General features: G+C 44.4%; 1 long non-coding RNA gene across 1 annotated transcript; it reads left to right on the forward strand.

Moving 5' to 3' along the window:
- Positions 1–1,675: 1,675 nt before the first annotated feature.
- On the forward strand, positions 1,676–10,041 carry LOC125433992. The gene is made up of 2 exons (XR_007244690.1): positions 1,676–1,767; positions 9,494–10,041. It is a non-coding gene; the product is annotated as an uncharacterized LOC125433992 (long non-coding RNA).
- Positions 10,042–19,255: the final 9,214 nt, after the last annotated feature.

Below are 19,255 nucleotides of genomic sequence, written 5' to 3' on the forward strand. Positions count from 1 at the left end.
CAAGAGCAGTTCCTCCCACATGGACTGAACAAGGAAGTCGGGGATGGGCCAAATGGCAAATTGGCTCAGCTGAGGATGCTTTGCAGTGGTTTTTCCTGTTTAAACAAAAAAAACCCCAATGCGAGGCAAACAGCCACCAGGTTAGCACTGCATGCATAAATAGCCCAAAACTGCTGCAATATTTTCAAAGACTTCCTCATGCCTGATTAACATAGTTTTGGAAGCTAGAAAATAGTCATTATGAATGCCTGTATTTTGGTGGGAGGAATGAAAATGAAGAACATTATGTCATTGCTTTCCCATTTTTCCCCATTTTTTGTCAGATTTTCAGAAAGCAACTCCTGGTTTGGATTTATGCACCAACTGCTATCAGTGCATTTTTCAAAATGTTTTGTTTCTGATCTCTAAGGAAGGACACAAGGGCAAAACGCATATGGATTTGCTGATTGTTTGGTATTTTCATCATTTGTATGTGTAATAATAAGAAGAAGAGTTTGAATTTATACCCCACCTTACAGGCTCCTTTCCCTGCCTCTCCCCACAACAGACACCTTGTGAGTAAGTGGGGCTGAGAGAGTTCCAAAGAACTTTTGACTAGCCCAAGGTCACCCAGCAGGAATGTAGGAGTACGGAGACACATTTGGTTCACCAGATAAGCCTCTGCCACTCAGGTGCTGAGTGACCTTGGGCCAGTCATGGTTCTCTCGGAACACTCTCAGCCCCACCTTCCTCACAGGTGTCTGTTGTGGAAAAAAGAAGGCAATTGTAAGCTGCTTTGAGACTCCTTCTGGCCAAGAAAAGTGGCATATAAATCCAAACTCTTCTTCTTCATGGTGGTGGAAAGAGCTTGCAAGTCACAGCTGACTTATGTCAACCCAAGAGATTAACAGAGATGGTTTGTCATTGTCTGCCTTTGCAAAATGACCCGGGTATTCCTTGGAGGTCTCCCATCCAAATACTAACCAGGGCCGACTGTGTTTAGCTTTGGAGAACTGATGAGATCAGGCTACCCTGGGGCTATCCAGGTTCGGGAAGTAGCAGCATACCTATGTTCTAATCAAACATCTTGTATGTGTTCTTCTGAATGTGAGGAGGCCAAACATGTGAGGGAGAGCATAGAGGGAATTTTTTTGTCTGGGATCCCATAATGCCCCTCAGCAGCTCTGTGCGGAAGACATCTCCATGACCTTTTGCTGACCAGATCAGCACATCAAACTGGTGCCTTTCAGAAAGGGCTCTATCTCATCTGCGGGGGGGGGGGGGGGATCTTGAAAAACAGTGGCACCAGCTGATAAGATGTGATTTGCATACCAGATAGCCATCAAGCTACTGGACACATAGTTGAAGATTGGAATGACAACTTCTGAAGTTCTCCCGGCTTTATCTGAGTGCTTTTTACAATTCAGGAAGGAACTTGTTTCTACTGACCTCTGGCTTGTTTTCTTCTCAGACACTGCAGCAGCTGGTGGGGAGGCAAACATCCAACCTGGTTGACCTTCACACAGAGAAGACTGAGCTAGAAACCATCGTCTGGGCAACTGAGGCCTAAGGGGATGATTTTTGACTTGGCCACTGATGGGTCATCCGTCGGAGCAGCAAACAAAGACAGAACCACAGCTTATCGGAAACCCAGGGCTGCTTCTGAGAACAGCAGGTCTGTCTTCCTCTGTAACATGTTTCCAGATGTGGTGGCTGAAATTGTTACCCCACCAGCAGGAGTCAATGGTGTGACGCAACGACCAGTGAAGCAGAGACTGAAGACTCAAGGTAAGGTGAAGCAGTAGGGGAAAGATAAAAAAACAAAGCTGCTCGTTCTACCAGCATGCTGGGCTTCTGAAAATATGAGTGCTTTTACACACAAAGAATCCTGCTCTTTCAGGCCACTCTGAATGCACTTTAGTGATTAGGGTGTTGTGGGTTTTCCGGGTTGTATGGCCGTGTTCCAGTAGCATTTTCTCCTGACATTTCACCTGCATCTGTGGCTGGCATCTTCAGACAATCAGCCACAGATGCCAGCCACAGATGCAGGCAAAACGTCAGGAGAAAATGCTACTGGAACACGGCCATACAACCTGGAAAACCCACAGTACCCTAATGATTTTGGCCGTGAAAGCCTCCGACACTTTAGTGATTGTTTGCAGCTGGATTTTCCCATTTCACCCTGTAAAAATTCATTTACAAAGTGCATTGTAAGTGGAATGAGATTGTGTTATTCAGCATGTATGAAAGTGCCCTACATTTCCACTCTGACATGTTTTCATTTGTTGGACGATAAACTTCAAGGTTTTCTGCCATACCAGAGAATTCAAATCCGGGTTTTGTGCTGTTCCCAAGGGTGGGTAGTTTTTCACAAACAGTTTAAGTGCAATGTATTGTTGAAGGCTTTCACGACCAGAATCACTGGGGTGCTGTGTGGTTTCCAGGCTGTCTGGCCATGTTCTAGCAGCATTCTCTCCTGACTTTTCGCCTGCATCTGTGGCTGGCATCTCTGAAGATCCTCTGAAGATCCTCTGAAGATGCCAGCCACAGATGCAGGTGAAACAGGAGAGAATGCTGCTAGAACACGGCCAGACAGCCTGGAAACCACACAGCCCCCCAGTTTAAGTGCACTCCAGAAGCCAATTCAAAATCTCAAGTTCGTACACTTCAGTTCAACATCTCATGCACTTCCCTCAAGGTCATCTGCACTGACATCTCAAGGTCATATGAATAACCACTTACTAGGGCTCAAAGTCTGGCAGAGAGCCCACTCTCTGTGTCTGCTTGACAGGCCAGGGCACAGCAAGAGAATTAGAGAAAATCCCTTATCTACTATCTCCAGGTTTCTCTCACCAGAAAATGGGAAATACCCCCAGAATCTTGAGCAGGTCATGACAGGCAACTCAGATTCTCCTTTGCATGTTGACACCATTCTATGTCAGGGCTGACAGCTCCAGGTTGGGAAACTCCTAGAGATTTGGGGGTGAACCCGGTGGAGGACTGGACTGGGGGACAACAGTGTAGAATCCAACCACCAAAGTTGCCATTGTCTCCAGGGGGAACTGATCACTGTGGTCTGTAGATAAGTTGTAATTCTGGGGGATCACCAGGCCTTGCCTGGAGGCTGGCATCCCTATTTTGTGTTTCAAATAGGAGTGTTTAGCACAAGCATAGATATTTCCTGTGAATGGTGGGACTTGACAATGGACAAAGCAGCCCATACTGTAACAGCATTTCCTTGTTTAGGCCATAGGTATTTTACACTCAGCAAGCAATCATTATGAAGAGAACAAGTCGTTTCTGTCACTTCACGGATATACTGGGGAATCTCCAGTTTTGTTAAATGTCAGGGGCAGAGGTGGGATCCAGCAGGTTCTCACAGGTTTCCGAGAGCAGGTTACTAATTATTTGTGTGTGCCGAGAGGGGGTGACTAATTGGTGATTTTGCCACGTGATTTTTGCCTTAGTTACGCCCCTCCTCTCAGCAGTAGCGCACAGAACTTGAAGCAGTCTAGCAGGAGGTGCACCGGCGTGCGTGGCAGCCTGCGCCTGCGTGCATTCGTTTCCCGCCTAAGGACCGGCACAGCGGCTGAGTCCTTGCCACAGCCCCGCCCAGGAATGCCCCACCCCCGGAATGCCCGGTCACGCCCCCGTCATGCCCCACCCAGCCCCATTGGCACTACACCACAGTTTGAATCCCACCACCATGGGAACCTACTAAAATTTTTGAATCCCACCACTGGGCAGGGGTTTTTGAAAGGGTGTCGAGTTCATTAACTTTTTCTTGCCATTTCATTTTAAACCTGCGTTTTGTAATTCCCACTGGTTCCCTCCATATACACGCAGCCCTCCATAGACACGTCTTGCTGATGACTGGTGTCTGTCTGGACAAATCTCTTGGAGATGACTTTCACTGGTTTGTCAACACTGCCCAAAAAATAGTGTTTGGACTCAATCATGGGGTTGATCAAATGGTTAAATTATTTCAACAAAACTCATAAAGCTGAACTTTCACAAGTAAATTATCCATGAAACTTGGATTTCCAGAAAAAATCTGAAAGTGAGGCATGGTTACAATGTGGGCATTACTGATTTTAGATCACTGGTAGAAAACATCAAACCTAACACAGAAAATGAGCTGTAGTGGAGACACTGATGGTTGAAAAGAAATCTAGGTTAGTTGTTGCCTTCCATCACTTGGAAAGCTTTGTTTTATGTGCATTGGCCTGTCATACAGATGATCTCTTTGGTCCTTTCTGTGCAGCCCATATAAAATGCCCTGAAGATTGGGAAAAAGCATTTTGGGAAGGAAGTTCACACAGCTTTTTCTCCAAGAGGTCTTTAGGATATTGTATTTCTGCTCAACATGTGTTTTTTTGTAAAAATGCTAAATTAGCTTCTTCTTCTTTTTTTGCCAAGTCAGCTTGCTGTGCAGAGCTCAAAAGATGACTTATTTCTCCCACCCGATCAAAAAAGCTCTCACTTTCGTTTTCTCCCACTGGTCATTTTCTGCTGCACAAAACCTCCATTGTGCCCACCATTTGCTAAAGTTGCCAAGGGCATTTCCTCTGGCCGTGCTTCTTTTTTGCTCAAAATGTACATGGTTCAACTCAGCTCTTCCTGCTGATTACGGCAATACATAGGTTTTCCATTTTTTTAAAAAAAATTAATGAGCTGTCTTCAAGACACGAACACACAATACAAGAATCAACCTCCATTCTCATCTTGTGCGTTTGTGTCATGGAAAGCAACTCATTGAAATTTTTTTAAAGGAACTATATATTGCCAGAATTAACAGGAAGAGCTGTTGAACCATGTACCTTTTGAGCTAAAAAGAAGCACAGACACAATGCATTGAGAGGAAACACCCCGGGCAACTTTAGCAGGTGGAGCAGTGACTAAGAGCAGGTGGATTCTAATCTGGAGAACCAGATTTGATTCCCCATTCCTCCACCCGAGTGACAGAGGCTTATCTGGTGAGCCAGATGAGTTTCCGCACTCCTACATTCCTGCTGGGTGACCTTGGGCTAGTCACAGTTCTTTGGAACTCTCTCAGTCCCACCTACCTCACAAGGTGTCGGTTGTGGGGAGAGGAAAAGAAAGGAGTTTGTAGGCCACCTTGAGTCTCCTTACAAGAGAGAAAGGTGGGGTATAAATCCAAACTCCTCCTCCTCCTCCTCCTCCTCCTCCTCCTCCTCCTCCTCGTCTTCTTCTTTTTCAAATAGCGGGCATAGCGGAGGTTTCAAGCAGCAGAAAATGGCTGGTGGGAGAAAATGAAAGTGAGAGCTTTTTTGATTGGTTAGAAGAAAAAAGCCACTCTCTCCTCAAATGCTTTATTTATTTATTTATTTATTTTGTCCAGTCCAAACAAAAAATGAGGAGACGGGTTTTTTTAAAGATGTCTCCAGGAGATCTTATTTTGTTTCTACGGAAAGAGCTATTTACAATTCTGGACAATGTGTTCCAGTAGAGGAGAATAAGATGATTGTCCTCGATGTTTATCTAGAGCAAATCCTATATGCATAAAATTATGGTTAAATATTGCAGTGCCTGGCAGATAAAATCTGTTTGCTGTTCCAGTGGACAGTCAGATGCCTCTTAAAGCCCATAGGAAGTCTGTGAAAAGAGACTGTCATGGGTTTGTCTGACCTTTTTAAATAGCCTTTTCAGCCAGAGGCTAGCACCATGTCTTGCAATACTTAATGCCATCCATCAATTACTGCAGAAAAAAAATACTTTGTCCATCTGTCCTGATTCATATTGCCAACCAACTTCATTTGGTCTCCCCAAAGTCTAGTATTTTGAGAGAAGGAGAAAAATATATATCTGTCTGCTCTCTCCATACTATTCACATTGTTTTTAAAATTACTGAAATGCCTGACCTGGCTGGTTCAGACCTATCATTTTCAAATATTTGGCCTGAAGTGGAAAATCCCTAAGATCTATGAAAAGCTATTCTCCAACTGGGTGTGTCTGATGCAGAACAAGACAGCAAATCACAGAACTCTCACACACAACTCTCCCTATGACTAGAAATCTTCTGATAAACTCAAATTCATGTTGTTGACTAAGCAACCAAGGATTCTAGTCATCTTCTTGACTGCCAAACACTGCCAGGGTTAATTTTACAGCCTGAATGTTGGTAGTTTAATATGAAGTTGTGTCTTAATTTTTTTTAAAAAAATGATGCTTGAGTACCATAACATTGGATACACTTCATTAAATATATGGACCCATTTTATATTGACTACAGAATAATAGAGGTCTCTTAATCCATTTTGACTTTGTTCTATTAACAGTGGAACACAAGCAACATTTCTGTGTGTCTGGTGCAAGCATAACACAGCCCACCTACCGATCCCACCCCACATATACAATCTCATGTCATTTAAAAAAAATTAATTTCTGAAAGATTATTAAAAGATGGCGTTACAGTAATGTGTTGGTTGCCCCCCACCCCCGAAGTTCCAATTATGTGTTCTCCAACACCCTTTATTGGCTGGGCTTTCCACAGGTTGGCTGGACATTACGTTTGGCTCCTTCTGGCATCTTCTTTAATATGAGAAAAATTATAAATTAGTTTCAGAATGGGTGCATGCAGAGGTGGATCCAGCAGGTTCTCACCAGTTCCCGAGAATGGGTTACTAATTATTTGTGTGTGCCGAGAGGGGGTTACTAATTGGGTCCGCTTTTCCATCTCCACGCCCTCACCTCCCCGAGAGGCATACTGCCTTTGAACGTGAAGGTTCCATATCGCAATTGCGACTAATAATGTAACTCCCTGAACTGGGTTAATCCCTTTCAGGTACCGCAATTCATTGATTCTCAGCCTTTCGTACCTTTTATCTCACCATCTCTCTATCAAAGAACCTGTGTGTTTCACCATTGCTGTGTTCAGATTTGTGAGTTGGGACATTTTCTATAATGTGATGATGATTTAGAAATGACCTGGTGCAAAAAAAAATTGGGGGGGTCGTGGTGGGGTGGCTGCCCATGGGTGGGGGGGCATCCAACTCAGGTTTTGCCCAGGGCTCAGGTTTGCCTAGGTACGCCTCTGCTCCCTTTGCTGAGGGGGGGGATGGCGAGGGAACCTGTTACTAAAATTTTTGGATCCCACCACTGGGTGCATGTGTCAGTTTCAGTGTACAGGCTTTTTAATCCTCATCTCACAGGTTACTAAATTTGTTTTTAGAGCATTTGCATGCCACTTGTCTCCCCAAAGGGACCCAAAGTAGCTTACATAAAAACACTGACATACATTTGCTGAATTGTTTAAACATTTATATTCCATTTTTCCATGTGGCTTAAGTTAGTAATTATCTAAAACAAATTATACAATTTATTTATTTATTTATTTATTTATTTATTTATTTATTTATTTATTTTTACTAGATTTATTCACCACTCTTCCATGAAAGGCAATTTAAGCTTGGATTGGCCCCAACATTTCCTGTAAGCATCCCTCACAGCTTTGTTCAACTGGTGCTTAAAAACTGCTAGTGAGTGGGAGCTCACCATCTCCCTAGGTAGATGATTCCACTGTTGAACAACTCTTATTTTACAAAGATTTTTTTTCTAATATCCAGCTAGTACCTTTCTACCAATAGTTTAAAACCATTACTGTGAGTCCTATCCTATGCTGTCAACAGGTACAGCTCCCTGCCCTCCTCTAAGTGACAGCCCTCCAGATACTTAAAGAAAACAATCGTGTGCCCCATCAACTTCCTCTTCTCCAGACTAAACATTCCCAAGTCCCTTAGCCTTTCCTTGTAGGGCTTGGGCTCCAGGCCCCGGATCATCCTCATCATTCTCCTTTGTGCTTGCTCCATTCTGTCCACATCCTTTTGGAAGTGAGAACTGCACATAATACTCCGGATGCAGCCTGACCAATGCAATGTACAGTGGGACTATACAGTGGTGGCGGACCTTTGGCACTCCAGATGTTATGGGCTACAATTCCCATCAGCCCCTGCCAGCATGGCCAATTGGCCATGCTGGCAGGCAGAGCTTGAAAAGTGTAGTCCATCTGGAAGTCACCAAATTACGTGTTTCCCTGGCTATGACATCTTGCAGTTTGGATGTTAGGCCTCTGTTGATATACTCTAATATCACATTAGCCCAGTGGTTCTCAACCTTCCTAATACCGCGACCCTTTAATACAGTTCCTCATGTTGTGGTGACCCCCAACCCTAACATTTATCCATTTCACAGATGGAGAACACTGATGCAGAGAGTCTTAGGCGACCCCTGTGAAAGGGTCGTTCGACCCCCCAAAGGGGTTGCGACCCACAGGTTGAGAACCGCTGCATTAGCCCTTTTTGTTGCTGCATCCCACTGGCTGCTCATACACTTATGGTCCACCCATACCCCATCATCTTGTTCACACATACTTCTACCCAAAAGTGTATCTCTCTTTCAGTATGCATGTTCCTCATTTTTACCCAGATGTAGAACTTGGGAGTTACCTTTGTTGAATTGCATCTGTTCGCATTCACCCACTTTTCCAGTATGTTCAGACCTTGCTGAATTCTATCTTTATTTTCTAGTGAGTGTGTTGCTCTCCCAATTTGGTATCATCTGAAAAAATTTTGAGTAGTCCCTCCACACACTCATCCAGATCGTTTATAAAAAATATTGAAAGATACCAAAACCAGAACTGAGCCTTGTGGCACCCCATAGACACCTCCCTTCATTCAGATGAAATGCCATTGAGAACTACTCTTTGAGTGCACTTCTCCAACCAGTTCCCTATTCACTTAACTATGCTAGAGTCCAGGCCATAGTCCTTCAGTTTACCTATCAGAACATAAGAACATACGAACTAGCCTGCTGGATCAGACCAGAGTCCATCTAGTCCAGCACTCTGCTACTCGCAGTGACCCACCAGGTGCCTTTGGGAGCTCACGTGCAGGATGTGAAAGCTATGGCCTTCTGCTGCTGCTGCTCCTGAGCACCTGGTCTGAAACATCATGAGGAGCACCTGGTCTGAAACATCATGAGGAGCACCTGGTCTGAACATCATGGGGAACCCTGTCAAAAGCTTTATTGAAATCCAGGAAACAACATCAACAATATTCCCTCACTCCAGTAGCTCGTCACTCAATCAAAGAAGGAAACGAGGTTGATCTGGCTGGTCCTGTTGGAGACATATCCATTCTTACTTCCCCAGATCACCAAGTTGTCCTTCAGGTTCTCACAGATTGATCCTTTAAAATCTTTCCAGTATCTTCCCTGGGACGGAGATCAGATGACTGGCTGGTAGTTTCCTGGGTTATAAATCAGGCTGGGTTGACTTAAAGACCACAGCCACCAGAATCTACAAACAGCTGGTGAAGTTGTCTGGATTTTGAGTGGTTTCCAACTTTTAAAAAAACAGCATGAAAACATCCATTACAAACAAATCATCTCCACTGAATTATGGAAAATATTAAAGAGATTAATGAAGTGAAAATGAATTTTCCAGTCTGCATAAAGCTTTCCTGATGAGCATTTTATCAATCTTTTTTTTTTTCAGACTGCAGCTGCACATAAGATGGCAAAACAATGTATTGGTTGGATTGAAAATGTTGCCACCCACTTGGCCCGAGGTGTCTGTGCCCGTTTCCTTTCGTTTCCTGTTGAAGGAATGAGGAGAAGTGTCCAATTCTGAGTGTTGACAGGATTTGTCAAGCTTCTCATTGCATACCTTTGAAGAGACGAGACCAGAGGGAGTAATGCTAAACAAACGTGCTGTTCAAGTAACCAGTGGCAGCAATCCTAAATCGCCATTCATATCTACAAACAATGACACATATTGCATGCATTTCCAACTGTGTTTAGCAGACAAGAACAAAACCATAACATTCTTGTGAAAATGCATTTTCATTTTTTAAGTCATATCCCACTAAACATAACATAAACAGCTTTGCTCTTTAGTATCTGTGGCTTTTTGCCTTGGAAAAGGATAGGGCCCAAATACCCACCCCAGACACTTTGAAGTCTGGCATGAAAGTTCTGTGTAGAGAAAAACGAAATAGCAAATGGCTGTAATTAAAGATGTGGATTTAAATGAGTGAAAGAGAAGCTCCTCCTGTATCTATTTCCAAGTCTATTCCACAGTAATATTGCACACAGCTGTGAAATAAGACACAGGCATTCCCATTCTTCGAAGATTGCTTCTAGGGTTTCCAATACTGCCTCTGCATGTCCCAGAGATCTGGGGTAATGCCTGGAAAGAATAAAGTTTGGAAAGGGTATGATGTCAATGCAGGTTGATGCTCTGGGTTTCCTCCTCTAGTCTCTATGGTCTTTACCATACAGCCTCAGGGAAAGTCCTAGAGTATCACTTGTGGAGGCCATTTTTTCTCTCCCACCCCTCAGTTCCTCAGTGGTGGAAAATTTCCACTGGGGTTGGTAATTCCTACTTTTATTTTTTATTGAAAGGTTTTATAAGAAAAAAAATTAAAATGACAAAAACTAAAAAGTGAGGGGGCGGGGGCTTACCTAATTTGAAATTAGATTTGCTTGTTGGTTAGTTTGGATATAAGAATGGATGTTGTTGAGAAATAGAAGGTAATTGGAGCTGGAAGGACAGAATTTGAGATATGGATGGCACAGCTATTTGTGGAATGACAAAGTTAAGGTTAACATGAACTTTGTTGAACATGCCATTTTAGTTAATATACATTACTAATATAAACCTCAGATCCTCTGAAGATGCCAGCCACAGATGCAGGCAAAACATCAGGAGAAAATGCTGCTAGAACACGGCCATACAGCCCAGAAACCACACAGCACCCCAATATAAACTCTGGCTCATTCCGCACATGCAGAATAATGCACTTTCAAACTGCTTTCAGTGCTCTTTGAAGCTGTGCGGAATAGCAAAATCCACTTGCAAACAGTTGTGAAAGTGGTTTGAAAATGCATTATTTTGCGTGTGCGGAAGGGGCCTAAGGTTGTGTCTGAAAACACCTTTATGCCTCTCAACACAAGAAACTTTCTTTAGAAGAGAAATGATAACTAAGCATAAGCAGTAAAAATATTGAGATATATTAGAATTTTATCAAGGGAAATGGAAAATGAAATTAAGATAAAATTTGAGAACAGAAGGATATACTGGTCTATGGCTTTTATGTGTAATAATCATCAGAGGATTTAAAATGGACAAAAGACCTCCTGGCTTTGAGCAAGCCAAGACTGAATTTGAAGTAGAATTGTATATAAATGGTGAGCCTATTATTGCTAAAATATATAAATTGTTCTTAAAATCTGTGACAGAGGAAGAATGAGTGAAAGAACTTATGATGAGATTGGCTAAAAAAATATGAGGTATAATATACAAATGGAACAGTGGGGAAATATGTGGTTGAAGGGTCTCAAATTGATATTAAGTTCAAATCTTAAGGAGAATTTCTATAAAGTGATGTATTGTTGGCAGGGAAGGAGCGAGGGGGAAGTGCGCCCGGTGCACACGCGCACCCCTCCAAGCCCCCGGAACGCCCTGCGATGCCCCTGGAACGCCTCCACAGAAGCACCCGCCCAGTGCATCGCACAGACCCTGTCCCCTTGGCACTACGCCTCTGATTGTTGGTGTAAGTTACCAGAGAAATGTAACTAGAATATACAATGGGATTTCAAATGTATGCTGGAAATAGGAACTCTTGGAAGGAATGAGCCAAAAAATTGTGGAAATAAATACACTCACTAATCCAGCAGGTTTTAAAGACTGATGTACAATTGAAACCAGAGGCTTATCTTTTGGGACTAATGAACAAACAGCCACAAAGTGTCGTGGAACTGCAGCAAGATTATTATAGGATCAAAAATGGAAAGATCCAACAGTGCCTGCAATAGAAGAATGGTTGGTAAAGATGATGGAATTTGCAGAGATGGCTAAACGTACTCAGATAAAAGACAGTATCTTTATTATTGACTGAAATCCCTTTACAGGTTTTTTGCATGAAACATGCGCCCCACTCTATTGCTTACATACCCACAGAACCTTCACCTCTGGTTGTGTATGTACCCCGCACAACATCCGGAAGCGACATGACTGCATCATTCCTCTTCTCCATGCCCCTATAAATCTTCTAGGATTGCCAGGAATCACTAGGGCTTCTTCCACACGGGCCAATTAATGCAGGCTAACGATGATATAACATCTGTTTTGTGGGTGATAGGGTTGGTCAATACTAAAAAAATTCGGTAAAATTCGGATTTGGGTATTTTGGGGCATAAAATGATTTGTATGCCCGAATCCGAATCATAGCCGATTCGGATATGCCCGAAAATTCGGGTAAATCCGAAAAATTCGGGTCCGTTTTATTATTTTTTTTGAATTTTTGGTGTTTTTACACGTTTTGGCCTGCAGGGGGTGCAATTTTAAAGCTAGCAGCACTAAACTTTCAGGATATCATCTGGAGACTGTCCTGATGATTCTCCCCAAGTTTGGTGCAGTTTGGTTCAGGGGGGCAAAGTTATTGACCCTCAAGGGTGCCCCATCCCCATTGTTTCCAATGGAAGCTAACAGGAGATGGGGGCTACACTTTGAGAGTCCATAACTTTGGACCCCCTGAACCAAACTTCACCTGGCTTGAAATTATCATAGGGACAGTACCTGTATGATACCCTGAAATTTTAGTGACAATAGCTCTAAAACTGCACCCCTCATAGTCACCCAAAAAATTTCCCCAGATTCTGTGCTCTGTAGTGGCTGGCTGGCTCCATTGCAGCCAATGGGAAATTTCTGTGGGGGGGCTGTGGAGTGCACATTTCTCATGGTAAACCCACAAAACTTTCAGGGTGTCTTCAGGAGAGTCTTTGGATGACACCATCCAGGTTTGGTGAGCCGTTGTTTTAAGGGGTTTAATGTGTTGGTTAGGGTCCATCTCCCACTTCACCCATAAGCAAAAGTTCCTCAAACCTGGATGGTGTTATCCAAAGACTCTCCTGAAGATACCCTGAACATTTTGTGACCAATTGCCTTGATAAATGCATGCGCCTGACCCTCCACCAGAAATTCCCCATTGACAGCAATGCAGAAGTCACTGCAGAACAAAGAATCTTGGGCAAATTTTGGGGGGGTGCCTGCAGGGGTGCATTTTTAGACATATCAGCACCAAAATATCAGGGTATCATCAGGAGACTGTCCTGATGACACCCCAAGCTTGGTGCAGGTTGGTTTAGGGGGGCCAAAGTTAGGGACCCTCAAAATGGTAGCCGCCAGCTCCTTTGCTCTCACTGGAAACAATGGGGATAGAGGCCCCAACTTTGAGGGTCCATGCTTTGCCCCCCTGAACCAAACTGCACCAAACTTGGGGGGGTGTCATCAGGACAGTCTCTGATGATACCCCTGAAATTGAATTACCACTAGCTAAAATTCCGGTTTTCATGTTTCACAGCTCCTGCACATGAAGCCTGCTGGAGTGAGTGAAGCGGTGAAACCGCATAAACCAGCATTTTTAAAGCTAGTGACACCAAACTTTCAGGGTATCATCGGGAACTGTCCTGATAGTACCCAAAGTTTGGTGCAGTTTAGTTCAGAGCCAAAGTTATGGACTCTCAAAGGTGTAGCCCCATCCCTATCAGCTCCCATTGGAAACAATGGGGATAGTTACACCCTTGGAGGGGCCCATACCTGAACCAAACTGCACCAAACTATGGTGGGCAACATCAGGACAGTCACCTGATGATACCCTGATAATTTGGTGCCGATACATCTCAAAATGCGTCCCCTGCAGAACCCCAGAAATTTGCCCAAGATTCTTTGTTCTGCAGTGACTTACCCTGTTTCCCTAATATAAAGACATCCCGAAAAATAGAAGACATAGTAGAGGTTTTGCTGGAAGTGTGAAATATAAGGCATCCCCTGAAAGTAAGACATAGCAAAGTTTTTGTTTGGGAAGCATGCCCGACAAACAGAACACAGAGAAAAATAAGACATTTCCTGAAAATAAGACATGTAAGCGCATCTTTGGGAGCAAAAGGGTAGCTATAAGACACTGTCTTATATTGAGGCTCACATTAGCTGTATTGCTACATCAATGGGAATTTCTGGTAGAGGGCCTTGAGGTGCACATTTCTGAAGGTATGGTCACAAAACTTTCAGGGTATCTTTAAGGAGTCTCTGGATGACACCATCCAGGTTTGGGGAGGCCACACAGCTGGGGGGTTTTAATTCTATGGGACCCAAAGGGGTCCATCTCCCCAAACCTGGATGGTGTCATCCAGAGACTCTCCTGAAGATACCCTGAAAGTTTTGTGGGTTTACCATGAAAAATGTGCACTCCACAGCCCTCTATCAGAAATTCCCTATTGACAGCAATGCAGCTAAGTCACTGCAGAACAAAGAATCTTGTGCAAATTTCTGGGGGTGCCTGCAGGGGGGTGCATTTGTAGATGTATCAGTACCAATATTTCAGTGTATCATCAGGAGACTGTCCTGATGATACCCTCCAAGTTTGGTGCAGTTTGGTTCAGGGGGGCCAAAGTTATGGACCCTCAAAAGGGTAGCCCTCATCTCCTTAGTTCCCATTGGAAAGAATGGGAGATAGGGACACCCCTTTTGGCCCCCGTAAACCAAACTGTACCAAACTTGGAGGGCATCATCAGGACAGTCTTCTGATGATACCCTGAAAATTTGGTGCTGATAGGTTTAAAAATGCGCCCCCTGCAGGCCGAAAGGTGAAAAAAACACCAAAAAATAAAAACGCAATTCGGCTGGTGATCCGAATCCCATGGATTCGGATATGTTAGGATTCGGACAGCTCAGATTCGGTTCCTGCTCGTCCGAATCCGTCCGAATCAGTGCAGATTCGGTAAAAATTCGGATTTGGACTGTCCGAATCTCCAACCCTAGTGGGTGAACTTTGCACGGATCCCGCTCCTTGGCCACAAATTCACTAGTAGAAGAAGAAGAACAGTTTGGATTTATACCCCACCTTTCTTTCCTGTAAGGAGACTCAAGGTGGCTTACAAGCAGAGGTGGGATCCAACCAGTTCTCACCACTTCTCTAGAAGTGGTTACTAATTTTTTCTGAGTGCCGAGAAGGGGTTACTAAAGCAACCTCCCTGCCCAATAGGGACTGTGTGTGGCGGCGCCACTGTTTGAATCCCACCACCATCGGAACCTGTTATTAAAATTTTTGGATCCCACCACTGCTTACAAGCTCTGTCTACCTTGGACCCAAATCAGTAATATGGATGCGAAAATACTAGTTTGCAATGCTATTGTAAGTGTGACAATAGAAATGAAACACTTTGAACTCTGAAAAGGCTCATTCAATGTGAAGTATTCTGAAATCAAAATAGCAAATCACCTGACTCATTAAAGTTTCAGCTACCAAAAATTTATCAGTCTTTCAGCTGCCACAGGTTTTTTCCCCTTTTGTTAGTTTGGTATACCCCTCTGAAATGTATTTATTTTTACAGTTTTACCTATATCCAGAGGTGGGATCCAGCAGGTTCTCACAGGTTCCCGAGAGTAGGTTACTAATTATTTGTGTGTGCCGAGAGGGGGTTACTAATTGGTGATTTTGCCACGTGATTTTTGCCTTAGTTATGCCCCTCCTCTCAGCAGTAACATGCAGAACTTGAAGCAGTCTAGCAGGAAGTGCACCAGAGTGCATGGCAGCCTGCGCCTGCCTGCATTCGTTTCCCGCCCAAGGACTAGCGCAGCGGCTGCGTCTTTGCCACAGCCCCGCCCAGGAATGCCCCACCCCCGGAATGCCCGGCCACACCCCCATCATGCCCCGCCCAGCCCTATTGGCGCTACGCCACAGTTTGAATCCCACCACCATGGGAACCTGTTACTAATATTTTTGGATCCCACCACTGCCTATATAAATGTAAAAACAGAACAAATATCAGTTTGCAAACTATCAGTAAACAGCATGCCCAACCCACCCATTCTATTACCAAGTTATAACCAGTTATACACAATGTAAAAGTTTATTCATGTTTCAATCCAGTTTATTCATGTTTCAATGTAGGAGAAAGGACTGCTGATCAGTAACAAATATTTCCCAGGATAAACTTTCTTTCCCAATTAAGGCCAATAGCCTCTGAAATGTATAGTTAAATTGACTTTTAATGTCTCCACATCTCTCTAATAGTGAAAACCATCTTTAGGAGATTACCTGGCTGTGGGGGGAAGGACTTTACAAGTTCCCCCAAATATCAGTAGCCAGAAGGGAACTTCAAATAGCCATCTTTCTGTCATCAGGTGTTAAAGAAATACGACCCTCCCACCCCCCCCCCTTTCAAAAGCAAGGATTAGTGTCATGAACGGCTGGGGAAACTGTCATCTTTGGAGTTTGGAGAGTTAATTTTCCATTCACACAATCAATCACAATAATAACACACTCCGAAAGGGGGCTGAAACTTCAAACCCTACGCCAAGCAGCTTTGCATCGCATACACACCTATGTTGTGCCCCGAGGTCACTCGGCAGTTTTGTGCAAGCAGAGATGCCAATTTCGGCACAGGTATTTGCATTATCACTTAGATCTGCCCCGAGGGGGAACAGGAGGGCAGGGAGATCATCTCAAAATGATATTTTAAAAGACTACGGGGGCCACTGGGAATGTTTTCTTAAAGTGCTGTCTGCAGGCAGTGAGAAACAAAAGGCTTCTGCAGAATTAACACTCGTGTTCTTCGCCGTTCACAAACGGCAACAGCAAAGTGCGTATTGTGTTTTAATTGAGCATCAAACCGCAAGCGCTTGCAGTAGTTAAGCGCAGAACTTAAGCGATGAAGCTGCGGGATTGGTCCTGCGATTTTCTTCGTGTTTACTAGGAAATAAGCAAGGCTGCTTCACAGGAAGAAGTCAAAGTTGAGGCACTTTATTCACACTTTGTTGCCATTTTGCATGGTTTTTTGGGTTTTCCTAGACATAGTGACTGGAAAGAAATCAGGAGACAGAACCCCTGCCCAAAAGTGCTGAGGGAATCCCTGTGGCTTTAAATTCTTTGTAAGATATCTGTTTGATAGACATTTGATGTAACAAAGTACCGCTCAGCTTTTAAGGAAGCTGGATTGGGCACCGCTGCTGCATTCTCAGGGAGTTTACTCCCTGCCTTTCTCCTCAAGGGTGAACCAAAGTAGCTTACGGCATTCTCCTGGGCTCCATTTTATCCTCACAACCACTACCCTTTGTGAGGTAAGTCAGGCTGAGAGTGTGTGACAGGCCCAAGGTCATCCAACAGAGAAGGGGTTCGAATCTGGTGTTCCCAGATCGTAGCCCAGTGCTCCAACCACAGTTTTGTTTAGTTTTGCACATATTTTGTGGTTACTTTGAGATAGCTGCACAACAGCAATGTTTTGTAAGCCAGTTGAAGAATGTATGTAACACTGGCACGAAAGTCAGTGCGACATAGGGCCTTTCCCCACTCTGCACGATCCCCCCCCTATGCGCAGCGTCATCAAAAGGTGCCGTTTACAAGAGCGCCAGAGATGCCGCGCACTGAGAGGGTGTGACAGTGGCAGTGTCAGAGCGGCTGCACTGTCGCCGCCCCTGTCATGGGGAGTGACAGGGGACCCCGCGCTACTTGAGGAGAGTAGCGCGGGGCTTAAGGTAAGTGGGAAAAGGCCCATAGTGTTTAAGAGTGGTGGGCTCTATTCTGAAGAACAGGGTTTGATTCCCCACTCCTCCACGTGAAGAGGGTAGGGTAATCCTGGGCCTATCACAGTTCTCTCAGAACTCTCCCAGCCCACACCGAGGCAGGCAATGGCAAACCACCTCTGAACACCTCTTGCCTTGAAAACCCTGCAACCTTACAAGACAGCTGTGACTGGTCAGCACTTCCTGCTAAACGTTTAGGCATGGACCTTCATCAGCAATGTAGTCGGCCTGCATGGTTCTTGGGACTCAGCTAAAAAAGTTGCAGCAGACACCAGAAAGGCCACTGCAGCGGGTGGGGGCATTCAAATCTGACAGAAATAGTGAGGTGTTATTCACCCTTTCCCCCATTTTGTATCTCTGCTGCTTTTTTCTCAACAGATGGAAAAAAACTACAGTGACTTTGCATCTTCTTTTCCTGGTGAGAGGAGGAGAGCAGGTTAGGCATGATCTTCTCAGGGCAGTGGTGGCGAACCTATGGCACGGGTGCCAGAGGTGGCACTCAGAGCCTTCTCTGTGGGCATGTGCGCAAAGAGTTTGTAATGTGGGTCCCCCCTCTGGAAAATCGCCCCACACACACATCTAGGCTGGCCTGGGCCACTGGCCACGACATGTAGGTAACCCTGTTAAGTGCTGTTAGACCCCACTGATTTTCATGCGAAGAACTAAAGCGTGATCCTTTACCTGGGAGTAAGCTCAGTTGCTGGCAATGGGGCTTGCTTCTGAGTAAACCTTCCTAGATCCACCCATTTGAAGCGTTGCACAGTTGCTTCAAAGCAAAGCCACCAACAACCACCAAGCTTACTCCCAAGTAACGCACGCCTCGGAGCCAACCATTTTTTCTAAATGAAAACCTCAGTATTCAGGTTAAATTGCCGTGTTGGCACTTGGTGATAAATAAGTGGGTTTTGGGTTGCAGTTTGGGCACTTGGTCTCGAAAAGGTTTGCCATCACTGTCTTAGGGGGTGAAAAACTTCAGTCTGTTGTTTCTCTGGTAAAATTCAGGATCCCTCACAGTAAAAAAAAAAAGTGGAGACCCATCTCATATATCTTTTCAGTCATGCCAATTTTATCCCTTAGACTAGAGAAAGGGCTGCCAACCTCCAGGTGGATATTACTACCTTCACAATTACAATTTTACTACAGGGAAGATTTTTATGGCTTTGCAATGATATATCTCAAACAAAAAACTCGCTTTACAACATACAAGGGGCTAGCTTATCCCTGGGTTAGGTTATGCCTCATGAACTGCTTCTATGGCCCCATCAGTAGAAACGTATGCACAAAATATCCTAATGAGAAATCACATTATTATAAAATAATAAACGACTATTGGACTAAGGTGACCAGACGTCCCGTTTTTGGCGGGACAGTCCTGCCTTACACCAATCCGTCCCGCGTCCTGTGAGGTTTTGTACCTGTCCCAATTTTGCCTTCTGGGGCGCTCCCAGTTCCCACCCTGTCATAGGGCGGGAAACAGGGTAGCGCCCCAGAAGGCAGTGCGGCAGCCTCCCGCGCTGCCGCACTGCCTTCTTGGGCGCTCCCGTTCAGTTGCTCCTGCAACTGCGTGCGTGCACCCACCCCATCCCGGTTTTAAAAGGTGACAATCTGGTCACCTTATATTGGACACACATTATCATACTCACAAACATAAAGACCTTATAATAAATACTTGAG

Source organism: Sphaerodactylus townsendi, linkage group LG05, assembly GCF_021028975.2.
Source record: "Sphaerodactylus townsendi isolate TG3544 linkage group LG05, MPM_Stown_v2.3, whole genome shotgun sequence".
Lineage (NCBI taxonomy): Eukaryota > Metazoa > Chordata > Lepidosauria > Squamata > Sphaerodactylidae > Sphaerodactylus > Sphaerodactylus townsendi.